This window comes from Phacochoerus africanus, chromosome 3, assembly GCF_016906955.1.
Source record: "Phacochoerus africanus isolate WHEZ1 chromosome 3, ROS_Pafr_v1, whole genome shotgun sequence".
NCBI lineage: Eukaryota > Metazoa > Chordata > Mammalia > Artiodactyla > Suidae > Phacochoerus > Phacochoerus africanus.
In genome coordinates, this window is record NC_062546.1 from 14987052 (window position 1) to 15001045 (window position 13994).

Sequence of the window (13994 nt, forward strand, 5' to 3'; positions counted from 1 at the left end):
TCACCTGGGAGCTTGTCAGAAATGCAGAATCTCAGGCCAGGCCCCAGACCTGCTGAATCCAAACCTTCATCACCTGCACAGCCCCCAGGCGATCTGTATTCACACTGAAGTCTGATAGGTGTCCAGAGAGGGACTCCTAAGAATGGGACCTGTGGTCACCTTGTTGTGGCAGAAACTTGACTTTCAGGATGACTTTGTCCTGAAAGAACCATCCAACTCACAGGAGTCTGGGATGCACAGCAGAGGACAATTCCAAACACACAGATGAACTTGACTCTGCAAGGCTGTTGCGAATGCCTTGCTCACAAGTATAAACAAAGGGAAAGGCTGCCGGAGATGGCTCCCTGATGGGAAAGGCAAGGTCCTCATCTCTCACTTCCATTTGGCAAACATTTCCTGAGGCCCCGCTGAGTGCCAGGCTGGGTGCTGGGTGCTGGGCAGATGGAATGAAAGGGGACACGAGCTTCATCCTGTAGGGGCTCACAAACCAGGAGGGAGATGCCTTCAGTAACCAGTGTACAGGCTGAGGGCGCCCACCCACCCACTCCGTTCTCCCCTTCCTCCAGCCTCACGCTCAGACAAACCTCTGGGCTTTTGTGCTCTCCAAACACCTTCCCCCATGCCCCCCCTCCCACAGCCCCCTGCCCTGCCTCCAACTGTTCCCACACCTCCCCTCTCTGCCCTCCCCCTGTTCCTGGCTAGATCTTATTCAACCTTTAGATTTCAGCTGAGATGTCATTTCTTCCAGAAAAATGCTGCTGACCACCCCAAGCTGAGAAGGGGGGCTCTTGCGTGCTCCCATGATCCCCCTCAACCCACCACTTCCCTTATTGTGGCATTTTTCATAATTCAGAGTGAATTTCCTGTTTATTCATCTGTCTTTCCTTGTAAGCTGAGATCACTATGAGGGCTAGACCCTTATCTGCTGTGTTCACTGTATTCGCAGGTATTTCTTAAACACAGAAAGATAAGAGTAACCTAATCAGCTTTTTTTTAGAGCTCATTCTACGTCTTAGGCACTGTTCTAAGTATTTCTATGTATTAATTTATTTAATCCTACAACTACACAGTAATGTGGGTGCTATTATTTTTCCAATTTTACAGTTGAAGAAGCAAAAACAGAAGTAACTTGCCTAAGGTATCACAACTATTAAGTGGCAGAGTAGGGAGGGACTCAAAGCCAGGTAGTCTGGCTCCAGTGTGTGCATATTGGAAAAGGGAGTGATTAACTCTATGGAAGAGAGGTCAGAGGTCAGGGAAGACTTCAGCAGGAAAAACACCCAAGCTGGGTTTTGAGGAGTGAATAGGAGTTTGCCATGTGGAAAAGGAGCAGGGCTTTGCAGCTCTGACAACCTCTAATCTGGGCCCCACCTGTCAGGGCAGCAGCATTTTCCTAAATGGCAAATGGAAGGCAACTGACATCTGTCTAGTTCTGTCCAAGAAGGCTTAGACAGATTATCCTAGACAGCATTCAGTGTCAGCCTGAGTCACCCATGGGTGGGCGAGGCAAGTTGCACAAACCCTGGGGCTCCAGTCCCTCCATCCCTGCGTGGGTGAGAAGTACACTTCCCTCCCCTCTTGCCCCAAGAGTCAAGGCTCATTTCCTAAACCGCACCCCGATTCCTTGCAGGAATTGGATCATGATCTCAGAGGGAAGGTCCCCGCAGGGTGCAGACCCAGAGCAGACCTGGAACCTATGAGGAGAGCCAGGGAGTTTCCCCAAAACCCCACTCAAGCTGTCCCGAGTCTGACCTACAAGCTCTGGGGGCCTCCTCTGGCTCAGGAGTCCCCCAACTTTGAAAGGCCCAGAACCCTTTTAAGAAAATGGGTCTTCAGAGTTCCCGCCATGGCGCAGTGGATACAAATCCAACTAGGAACCATGAGGTTCCGGGTTCAATCTCCGGCCTAGGTCAGTGGGTTAAGGATCCGGCATAGCCATGAGCTGTGGTGTAGGTCGCAGACGCGGCTCGGATCCCACGTTGCTGTGGCTGTGGTGTAGGCCGGCAGCTGTAGCTCTGATTCGACCCTTAGCCTGGGAACTTCCATATGCCGTGGATGCAGCCCTAAAAAGCAAAAAGAAAAGAAAAGAAAAGAAACTGGATCTTAAGGGAACCCCAGAATATAAAATAGATTAAGAGGAAGTGCTGTGTGGCTCCCCATATCTGAACCCCAACCCTGAAAGGGGCCCTGAGCCCAGATCCAGCCCAGCCACCTCTTTTCACTGCTGGTAAAACCGAAGCCTGGAGAAGTGAAGAGATTTGCCAAGAATACAGAATAAGTTGGGACCAGGACCTGGACAGGAAGTCGGGTCTCCTGAGCTGAACCAGCATCTTCTAGATAAACAACACCATCCCTCCTGCCCTTCCTGTCCTGGCTTCTCAAATGCAATCTGGAAGACTCTTCCCCCCACCTTCATGCATCCCATTCATTCATTCATTCAGCAAACTGTTACTAGGCTCCTTCTAAGTGTCAGGCACCCAGCCGGGCCTGACCTCAGGGGTTGGCAAATGGGTGTGTAAGACAAACGCATTCACAGACCTTTTCGATCCGCTCTGACAAAGCCACATTAGAGACGGTCCATCCCTTATTCTCAGGGCCTAGCACATAGTAGGTGCTCAATAAATATGCATGGAGCACTGAGGAAGGAGTAGCAAGGGGATGGTGGGCTGGCAAGGTGGGAGGGCCACCCTAGACCTCAGAGCCCCTCCCCTTCACTCAGCACCTCTGAGGGGATGGCTGGGGACAGGGAAGCTCAGACCCAGGCTCTGCCTGAGCTTTGTGCCCTGATTGGTCTGGCCCCAGGCTGTCTGAACCGATGGCCACTGTCTTCGTTAAATCATATTGGAAATTCTCTTCTCTGGTCTCATTAGCCCCATTTCTAGTGCTCAAAAGCCGCCCGTGGCTGACGGCAACCCCACGGAACATGGATCATCTGCAGCATCATGAAAGTTCCTTGGACTGTGCTGCTGGTCACAGAGGGGGGGCGCCAGGACCAGGACGTTTTCTAAAGTATTGGGGAAGGCACATGAGGGTGCCAACTCTTTGTTTTGCCAGAAAATTTTAAAAGCAGCAATAATAATTTTTTTTTTTTTTTTTAAGGAAAGGGCAAGAAGACCATGAACACCAAGTGTGACATAAAATTTTTTTTTTTGCTTTTTTGGGCCACACCCGCAGCATACGGAGGTTCCCAGGCTAGGGGTCCAATCGGAACTGTAGCTGCCGGCCTATGCCACAGCCACAGTAACGCCAGATCCAAGCTGTGTCTGCAACCTACACCACAGCTCATGGCAACACTGGGTCCTTAACCCACTGAGCAAGGCCAGGGATCGAACCCGCAGCCTCATGGTTCCTAGTTGGATTCGTTTCCGCTGTGCCACAACAGGAACTCCCCTGCAACTTTTCTGAAAGTTCAAGAATCTTTCAAAACAGGAGTGGTGCCGTGGTAAACGAATCCGACTAGGAACCATGAGGCTGCGGGTTCGATCCCTGGCCTTGCTCAGTGGGTTAAGGATCCAGCGTTGCTGTGGCTCTGGCGTGGGCCAGGGTCTACAGCTCCGATTAGACCATAAGTTCCTTAGCCTGGGAACCTCCATATGCCATGGGAAGCAGCCCTAGAAGAGGAAAAAAAAAAAAAAAAAAAAAAGACAAAATAGGAGTTCCTGTCATGGCTCAGCAGGTTAAGAACCTGACTGGTATCCATGAGGATGCAGGTTCGATCCCTGGCCTCACTCAGTGGGTTAAGGATCTGGCATTGTTGTGGCTGCAGCCGAGGTGGGCAGCCACCCCTAGCTTGGGAACTTCCAGACGCCGTGGGTGGGGCCCTAAAGAGAAGAAAAGGAAAAAAAAAAGAATTTTCAAAATCAAATGTTGAAGGGAGTTACCGCTGTGGCACAATGGGATCAGCAATGTCTCTGGAGGGCTGGGATGCGAGTTCGATCCCAGCCCGGCACAGTGGGTTAAGGATCCTGTGTCACCGTAGCTGCAGCATAGGTTGCAACTTCGGCTTGAATCTGCTCCCCAGCCCAGGAACTCTACATGTCGGGGGCGGCCAAAAAAAGAAAAAAAAAGTTGAGGGAAAAGTAAGTCAAGATAGTGGTTGCCACACTGCCAGGCAGAGCATGATGGGTCTTGGGGGCTGTGCTGAGCTCTCCTTCTTGGTTTGGGATGTTGGTCACGTGATGGCGCAGTGGGTTGAATTGTCCCCCTTCCCCCCCAAAAAAAAGATATATCCACCTGGAATCTGTGAATGTAACCATATTTTGAAAAAAAGATCTTTGCAGATTAATTAAGGATTTTGAGATGGGCTTATTCTGGATTGGAGCAGGCCCTAAATCCAGTGAGTGCTGTCCTTACAAGAGGAAGGCAGAGGGTCATTTGAGACCCAGAGACACAGGGAAGAAGGTCACCGCGAGAAGATGGCAGCAGAGAGATGGGAGTGATGCTGCCGTAAAGCCGAGCAACTCCTGGAACCCCTGGAAGCTGTTAGAGGCGAGGAAGGATTCTTCCCTAGAGCCTTCAGAGCTAAGTGCAGCCAGACCAACACGCCTTGACCGCTGGCCTCCAAAACTAAGAGAATAAACTTCTGTTGTTTTAAGCCGCTAGGTGGCTTAAAACAGCTGAACTTGTACAACACATGATGGTAATTTGTTCCACGGGTCCGAGGACACTAACAGGTGTGTTCATTTAAAGAAAATCCATCAAGCTATACACTTAAGATTTGTGTGCATCTCTATGGACATTTTTCTTTAAAATGTACTTAAAATTAAATCAATCAGAATGACTCTCTACTATTGGCATTCATTTATGTTAAAATGTTTAAAGAGGACTTAGTGAGTTAAAGATCCGGCATTGCCATGAACTGTAGTGTAGGTCACAAATGCAGCTCGGATCCTGTGTTGCCATGGCTATGGTGTAGGCTGGCAGCTGTGGCTCCGATTGGACCCCTAGCCTGGGAACCTACATATGCTGCGAGTGTGCCACTAAAAAGAAAAAAAAAAAATGTTTAAAGAAAAGTTTTGTGGAGTTCCCGTCGTGGCTCCTGCAGATTCCATCCCTGGCCTTGTTCAGTGGGTTAAGGATCCAGCATTGCCATGAGCTGTGGTGTAGGTCGCAGACGAGGCTTGGATCCTGCGTTGCTGTGGCTATGGGGTAGGCTGGCAGCTACAGCTCTGATTTGACCCCTAGCCTAGGAATTTCCATAGGCCATGGGTGCAGTCCTAAAAAAAACAAAACAAAACAAAAAAACAAGAAATTTTGTAAAGTTCTGTGGTTACCCAGCTGTTAAGGATCTGGCATGGTCACTGCTATGGTGTGCTTCGATACCTTGCCCAGGAACTTCCGCTGCTGTGGGTGTGGCCGAAAAAAAAAATAATCTCAAAATAAAAGATGGGCCATCAAATGACATTTAACTTTATGACACTTTTCCCCTTTGTTTTACTGAGAATCCAAAAACATCTCTCTTATTAGATGAGCACCAGCTGCAGGTGGGAAGCTTTAAAAGCTACAGACGCCAGAGTTCCCACTGTGGCTCAGTGGTAACGAACCCGACTAGCATCCATAAGGACTTGGGTTTGATCCCTGGCCTTGCTCAGTGGGTTAAGGATCTGGTATTGCCATGAGCTTGGATGTAGACCACAGATGCTGCTTGGATCTGGCGTTGCAGTGGCTGTGGTGTAGGCCGGCAGCGGCAGTTCTGATTCGACCTCTAGCCTGGGAACTCCTGTATGCCTTGGGTGCAGTCCTAAAAAGACAAAAAAAAAAGTACAGACTCCAAGACAGAGAGGTCACTGGGACAGGATAGGGAGTCCAGAAATAGAGCCAAAGACATGTGGGAATGTAGTCTATGCTAAAGGGGGCATTTCAGATTAGGGGAGGAAGGCAGATTATTCAATAATAATTATACAATAATAATAATTGGTTCAACTGGCTAGCCACTGGGAAAAAAATAAAGCTGTATCTCTATCACCTTCCCATCACCAAATTAATTCCACTTGAATGAAAATTTTAATGAAGGGAAAAAAAACCCCTAAAAAGACTGCAAGAAACTGTGAGACATTTTCTTTTGATGGGTTTGAAGTAGGAATTGCCTTTAACAAACTTGCACTGGATACTTATTCTCCAAGTTTTGTGCTTGGTGCCAGGGGTGGGGACAAGTGCAGATCCTTGTTCTCCAGGAACTCACACTGGTGAGTGTCTAGAACAGTGGCTCCCATGTTCTAAGATTTCACTAGCCATTAATACTCATTTTAAAATGATTTGCTATTTAATAATCTTAGATTGGGGAAAGCATTTCTCTGATTGATACAAAATCACAAAGCTGTTAGGAAAAAGACCAATAACTTTTAATGCAGAAAAATAAATGGCCCTGATGGGAGTGGAGAATGGTGATAGATTGCTTAATGAATATCAGGTTTTCTTTGGAGGTGAGAAAAAATGGTTTGGAACTAGATAGAGGTGGTGGTTGCACAATGTTATGAAGGTACTAAATGCTACTGAATTGTAAACTTTAAAATGATTAATTTTAGGAGTTCCCCTCGTGGGTCAGTGGTTAACAAATCGGACTAGGAACCATGAGGTTGCGGGTTCGATCCCTGCCCTTGCTCAGTGGGTTAAGGATCCAGCATTGCCGTGAGCTGTGGTGTAGGTTGCAGACGCGTCTTGGATCTGACATTGCTGTGGCTCTGGCGTAGGCTGGCGGCTACGGCTTCGATTCGACCCCTAGCCTGGGAACCTCTGTATGCCGAGGGAGCAGCCCAAGAATTGGCAAAAAGACAAAAAGAAAAAAAAGAGAGATTAATTTTGTCATGTGAATTTTACTTTAATAAAGATAAACAAATAAGAATACAATTAAAAACATTTTTTTCCCTCTTTTGGCCACCCAGCAGTATATGGAGTTCCCAAGCCACAGTAAAGACCTACGTAGAAGCTGCAGCAACACTGGGTCCTTTAACCCACTGTGCCAGGGATAGAACCTGCATCCTCACGGATACTAGTCGGGATCTTAACCCTATGAGCCACAGTGGGAACTCTGGTCTGTGCAGATTCTTAAAACATTTCTGGACGGTACACAAAGACCTGATAACAGTGGTTACCTCTAGGAAGTCACACTGAGCTTGGGGGACAGGGAGAGAGATTTTTACCTAATGCTCATGCCTTTTTATACTTCTTGAATTTTTTTACCCAGGAAGCTAGATTACCTTTTGGATATATTACCTTTTAAAGTTAATTTTTAAATTATGAAATTGTTTAGGCAAAGGCAAAGTATAGATAATCATGAAACAAATTCAGGTTCCCACCATCCAGATTAAGAAGTTTAACATGGAGTTCCCGTCGTGGCGCAGTGGTTAACGACTAGGAACCATGAGGTTGCGGGTTCGGTCCCTGCCCTTGCTCAGTGGGTTAACGATCCGGCGTTGCCATGAGCTGTGGTGTAGGTTGCAGACGCGGCTCGGATCCCGCGTGGCTGTGGCTCTGGCGTAGGCCGGTGGCTACAGCTCCGATTGGACCCCTAGCCTGGGAACCTCCATATGCAGCGGGAGCGGCCCAAGAAATAGCAAAAAGACAAAAAAAAAAAAAAAGAAGAAGAAGTTTAACATGACAGACACAATTTGAAGACCCTGCTGCTTCTTTCTTTGTTATTTTATTTTTTTGTCTTTTTAGGACCACACCCACGGCATACAGAAGATCCCAGGCTAGGGGTCAAATCAGAGCTGCAGCTGCTGGCCTCCACCATAGACACGGCAATGTGGGATCCAAGCCATATCTGTGACTTATGCCACAGCTTTCAGCAACACTGGATCCTTAACCCAGTGAACGAGGCCAGGGATTAAACACTATGTCAGGTTCTTAGCCCACTGAGCCACAACAGGAACTCTGTGAAGACCCCTATGTTTCTTTCCATGATTCTGCTCTTTTCCACTCTCCCTAGAGGTAACACCATTCTAAATTTGGTGATTTCAGACATATGTGTTTTTTATGCCCAGGCATTAAAAATCTTTCATAACTTCCATTATCTATCAGTATGCAATATCCTGTTTTGCATGTTTATCCTTTCTATAACGTTAATCTATATAGTCTGGCTCTTAGACCCAGGCAAGTTTGGCCTTGGGCCCCAAGCTTTAGAGGGGTCTCCCTCTGGCCCTTCTCTGTCTGTGTCACTTTCCATGGCGCAAGGAGTTCAAGGGCTTGTGAGCATACCTGGGGCTTGTGAGCCTCTTCAAGACCACACTCAAGAGACCCAGGACCCGAGAACTTCCAGCCCAAAGAACACAGCCTGCCTCCAGCTCCTGTGCAGGACTCTTTCCGGGGCCCAACCTCCTGAGGGCAGACCATCTACCTAAGCGTGCACCCCCAGCCGGAGGGGCAGCCAAGAGCTGACTGTTGGGGGCAGGTGGTGGAGTGGGGAGGAAATGGATCTGAACCTGGGCTAGAGTGCCCACTTGCAAAAGGGGGGATGGGTGGGGTGCAAATGGGGGCTTGGACTTGGTTGGTATTCTTGCCTTGGCCTCCACATCACAAACATTAAATTCTGTGCATTTGGCAACTTGCTTCACTACTCAACAGCACATCTTGAGCATTATCTAGTAAATATCTATAGCTCCAGTTTATTGAGTTGCACCCCCCCATACAGAATTTCTTTCAAGTTTTAAAAGTTGCAGATCTCTGGCCCCTTATGCAGAAGATTCTGATAGAGAGGAGTGGCCGCAAGGACTGAAGCATCTGCACCTTCTGGAAGCTCTGCGTGATGCAGCTCAGAAGACTGGTTTGGCAATCACAGGAAGGTAAGCCCCTCTTGGCATGCCCCGAGCTTTGCACAGACTAACACTGTCACTTGCTGCTGCCCCTCCTTGTGGTCCCCAAGGTCTGCCTGGACAGGCTGCTGCCGGGACCATCAGCCTGTGAGATGTGATAGAGGCAGCGGGTGCCCCCTACTGGAGACAAACGGAGACAAGTGAATGGGTCCCTCATCCCGCTCACCTCCCCACCCCCACCTCACCCGGCCTTTCCCCCCAGCCTCTAGCACTCATTTAAGCTCAGCTCCAGTTGGACACAAATAACTGCCATCTCTCCCGCTTTCAAAATTTTTTTCACCCATAAAATAGACACTCTAATAGCTCCCTTTCATGGAACCTTTGTTAGGGATGAAGGAGTGCCTTTGAGGCACAGCAGAAACGAATCCAACTAGGAACCATGAGGTCGTGGGTTTGATCCCTGGCCTCGCTCAGTGGGTTAAGGATCTGGCATTGCCTTGAGCTGTGGTATAGGTCACAGATGCCGCTCAGATCCTGTGTTGCTGTGGCTGTGGGGTAGGCTGGCAGCTGCAGCTCCGATTGGACCCCTAGCCTGGGAACCTCCATATGCCTCGGGTGTGGCCCTAAAAAGCAAAAAAAAAAAAAAAAGAGAGAGAGAGAGAGAGAGACAGACAGACAGACATGGGGGAAGTGCCCGTGTGGCACAGTGGGTTAAGGATCCAGTGTTCCTACAGCTGTGGCACCCAGGAACTGCCAAGTGTCAGGGGGGTGCAGCCAAAAAAACAACCAACAACAACAACAAAAAAGGAGTGCCTTTGAGAATCTGTGTGGCTCAAATCCTGGTCCATCCTCTGATCACTGTGTAACCTCTGGCAAGTGACTGGACCTCTGAATAACTCTGAGGTTCCTCATGAATAAAATGGGACAGTAATATCACCTACCTCCCAGGACTGCTTTGAGGATTAAAGTGGCACCTGGCCTGGAGCAAGGACTTGGTACTATTAGATGCCAGACCAGGGCTAGTGATTTCTCACGGAGACAGATTACTTACAGAGGCTGCTCTCTGTCCTTTCTGTTGATCATATCATTTCATCATCATAACTCCACGCAGTGAGTGTGCTTAGACTCACCCCCGCTTTACAGAGGAGGAAGCTGAGGCACAGAGAGATCAAGCAACTTGCCCAAAGGCTCACAGCTTGTTGGGGTGGAGTGTTATTTGAACAGGCGATCATATGCCAGAGCCCACACCTTACCGCTGCATCCTCATGGCAATCGTGCGAGGCACAGACTGTGTCCGTTATATAGCTGGGGAAACTGAGGCTCAGAGAGGTGAAGCAACTTGCCTCACATCAACTAATTAGTGCTGGAGCTCAGGTCTGAACTTGCCCCAGTTCTGTCTCTTTGCATTGTCTTGTGTAGTTCGATGACAACCCAGCAGGTGTGGTGACCCTGTATGACAAATGAGGGTGCTGAACTGACACGGCTGAGTGACTTGCTCAAGGTCACAGAGCCAGTAATAGGGAGCTTCTTCTGTTGCGAGAAGGGCCCAAGGCCATCCTATTTGGGGGCCCAGCACCCCTGCGGCGCCTGCTGCAACCGCCGGCCATCTCTTGTCTTTATGATCACAGCTCCTGTTCCCAGGCATCCGAGTTTAGCACCACTCGCTTCCGGGCCAGCGTCAGCACAGCTGTCAAAGTCGTGCTCTCAAGCTGTCACTCAGCCTGAGCCTGGCCTCGGCACTGGCTCCCTGGGGTTCCTGTAGGGCTAGGGGTTCAGATTCCATCCCCTGCCCTCTGGGAGGCAGGTGGTACTGTGGAAGGAGCATGAGTTTGGAGCCAGATAGTCCAGGGTTTGAAGTCAGCTGTGCCCCTTCACTTCAGCATGACCTTGGGTGAGTGTCACCACCTCCCTGCCCTCCAGTTTCATCACCTCTAAAATGTGGGTGATGATGGGTGCTTTGCAGGCTCCTGTGAGGATGGCATGCAACAAGGTGTGCATAGCATCTGGTACACAGTAGGTGCTCCACGAATATTAGATTCCTTTGCTCCAGACCTATGTTCCCTGCTGTTCATGCGCCCTCCTCACAGGCCCAGAAGTCCCTTCCAAGATGGTCCCTTGACCCATATAAGATACCTCCAAGCCAGGGCTGAGCTAGTGTAGAACCCGCATCCTCTGTGCTGCCAGGGGCCGAGGGGATGGGCGTCTATGCAGAGTAACATTAGCGTATATGACTCAGCCATTGTTCAGTCACCCATCAGAGATTTACTAAGCACCTACTATGTGCCAGGAACTGTTCTTGGTAATGGGGCTATAGTGGTAAACAAGACGAGATGCCTGCTTAATGTACCTCATTGAGAACATACCCGTTCAGTGTTCAACCTCAGGGCTAAGCACCATCTGTAATGATACGAGGCCCACTTTCCCAACACCTGCATGGTTTCCCATTCATTGTTTCATTTAATCCGCACGCACAGATTCCACATAAACCTCTTAATATCATCTCATTTATAGGTGGGGAAACAGAGACAGAGAGAGTTAAGTAAGTAAAGAGGAGCTGGGGACTGACTGCAGACAGTCTGATCCCAGAGCCTGAGCTTCACTGCGCTGCCACGGACTCTCCCTCTTACTCCTCGGAGGTAACTACTGTGGTTCCCATTTTGCAGAGCAGGAAGCTAAGATTCGGAGGAAACGAAGGCTGCCAAAGGTCACACAACATATAAATGTAGGTGCTGGGATATTTGGCGCCTAGATTTGGCCTGACTCCAGACCCTACATCACCCCTCCCAAGAACTGACTCATTCAACAACCATTTTCTTCCCAGCAGAGAAACAAATCAGACTCAGCTCTGGCCTTGGGAGGCTCAATCTATGGAAGTTGGGAGAGGGTTTGTGTGTGTGTGTGTGTGTGTGTGTGTGTAACTGACAGCCTCACACTGTGATGTATGTTATGAGAGAGGCACGTAGAATACATGCTAGTAGGGAGACAGCAACTCTACTGGGAAGGAGTCCTGGAAGGCTTCCTGGAGGAGGTAATGCTTCAGCTGGACTTGAAAGATAAAGAGCATAAAAGAAGCAAACGCAGTGGTGGGGAAGGGGTTTGCCTGGTGCGCATACATGATGTGGCCCCCCTCCTAGGTATGGGACTACTGGGGTCAGTTCATTTTTCTGTTTATCTCAATTCCCCTTCTCCTGCCTCACTCCATATAGCAAACCATGTCTCCTGGCTCACTTGCCAACTAAGCTTTCGGCTCCATGCAGGCAATGGGCAGCCTTGGTGAGCAATCAGAGTAAGAGAAAGGGAAAGCAGCCTTGGGGAGGGCAGGGGGAGTGGTGACCTCTGTAGCTATGGTGTCTCTGAAGGGCCCGCTGAGGTTCCTAGCTCCTCTCTGGGTGGCCCCTCTCTGGTGGTTCCTGGTCTAAGTAGTGTCATATGTTTTTATAGCTCTAGCCCAAGGGGACAGCATGGCTGTGCTGAGGTGATAACCTTGGTTTGCTTGCCTCAGTTTCCCTTTCAGTCAACCCTCCCAACACCTTCATTTCTATTTCTCCCAATTTGATTCCCTTTTTTGGAATCACCAGGCCTGGGTCTTGTTTTCCTGGCTAGACCCCTGCTATTCTATGCCTCTGCTTCCTTGTCTATAAAGTAAAAGTCATTCAGTCATTCAATAAATAGGTCTCTGGTAGCTTCCTTGTGACCGAAAAGCTGTGCTAAGTGTTAGGAATGTCACAGGAAACAAGGCAGATTAAAAGACATGAAAATCCTGTCTCTGTAATGATCAGATGAGATGTCTGCAGAAATGTCACCCATTGCCTGGGTCTCTGGAATTGTCAACACAGTTTGGACTAAAGCCTGCTTCTGAATGCAAGTGTTCTGGTCCCAGGGCTTTTTCTTGGCTTCCCTGCTCCAATCCTGACAAAGAAAGATTTAGGACAAATAAAATGAAGCCTTAATTTACACCACGGGACTCTACTTAAGGAACTCATTATCCCGAGCGGTGGGAGAGTTTTAAGCTAAAAATAGGTCTTTTAAGAAGAGGTTTAGCTAAACCCATAGATGGCAGTGACACAGGGAGAGAAGATAGAGATGCACCCAGACCCACCTGCTGCCTGCCTGGGGCAACCCCATGGGAAGGAGCACTGGACTGGGAGTCTGGAAAACGGGGTTTGCATCTCAGCTCAACTGATCATCCAGTTCGTGACCTTAGACAAGTCCCTTCACTGCCCCTGAGCCTCAGTTTCCTCATCTGTAATGTGGGAATATTGAGAGCATCTAGGATCTCTGGCTGTTGTGATGATTACAGTTTAAAGATGCATATAAAGCCCCTAAGGAAGCGCCGGGTACTTGGTTAGTGCTCCGTAAACATTAGCTCGTGTGATTATTAGTTGCTGCAGGAGATCTGGCCTGGAAGGGCAGCCCTCTCCTGTAGACCAGGAAAAACTTGCTGTGTGATCTTGAGCAAGTCACTTTCTCTCTCTGGGTTTTAGTTTCTTCCTCCGTAAAATGGTAAAATAGTAACCACACTGGCTCAGGAAAAGAGAGTTAAAGGATCACCTAAGAACCAGGTAATTTTATTACGTGAGAAGTAGGATAGCAATCTAAAAGCATGGCGCTTAGAGCCAGAATGCCTGGTTTTCTATTCCAGCTCCACCTTAGATCCCTTTACTGTCCTGTGCCTGTTTTCTCATATGTAAAATGGAGATGATAGAAGTTCCTGTCGTGGCTCAGCAGTTAGCGAACCTAACTAGCATCCATGAGGACTCGGGTTTGATCCCTGGCCTTGCTCAGTGGGTTAAGGATCCAGCGTTGCCATGAGCTGTGGTGTAGGTTGCAGACGTGGCTCGGATCCCACGGTGCTGTGGCTGTGGCATAGGCTGGCGGCTACAGTTCCGACTGGACCCCTAGGTGGGGAACTTCTATATGCCACAAGTGCAGCCCTAAAAGACAAAGAGACCAGAAAAAAGATAAAACGGAGATGATAATGGCAACTACCTCAGAGTAGTTGTGACTAAATTAATGTAGGGAAAGTGCTTAAAACAGTGACTACAGAGTTCCCTGGTCGCATAGTGTTAAGGATCCAGCATTGTCAGTGCTGTAGCTCGGGTTGCTGCTGTGGCGTGGGTTCCATCCCTGGCCAGGGAACTTCCACAAGCCTCAGGTACAGGAAGGAAGGGAGGACGGAAGGAAGGAGGAAAGGAAAAGAAAAAGAAAAAAGAAAAACAGTGGTACAGAGTATTTTAAGTAACC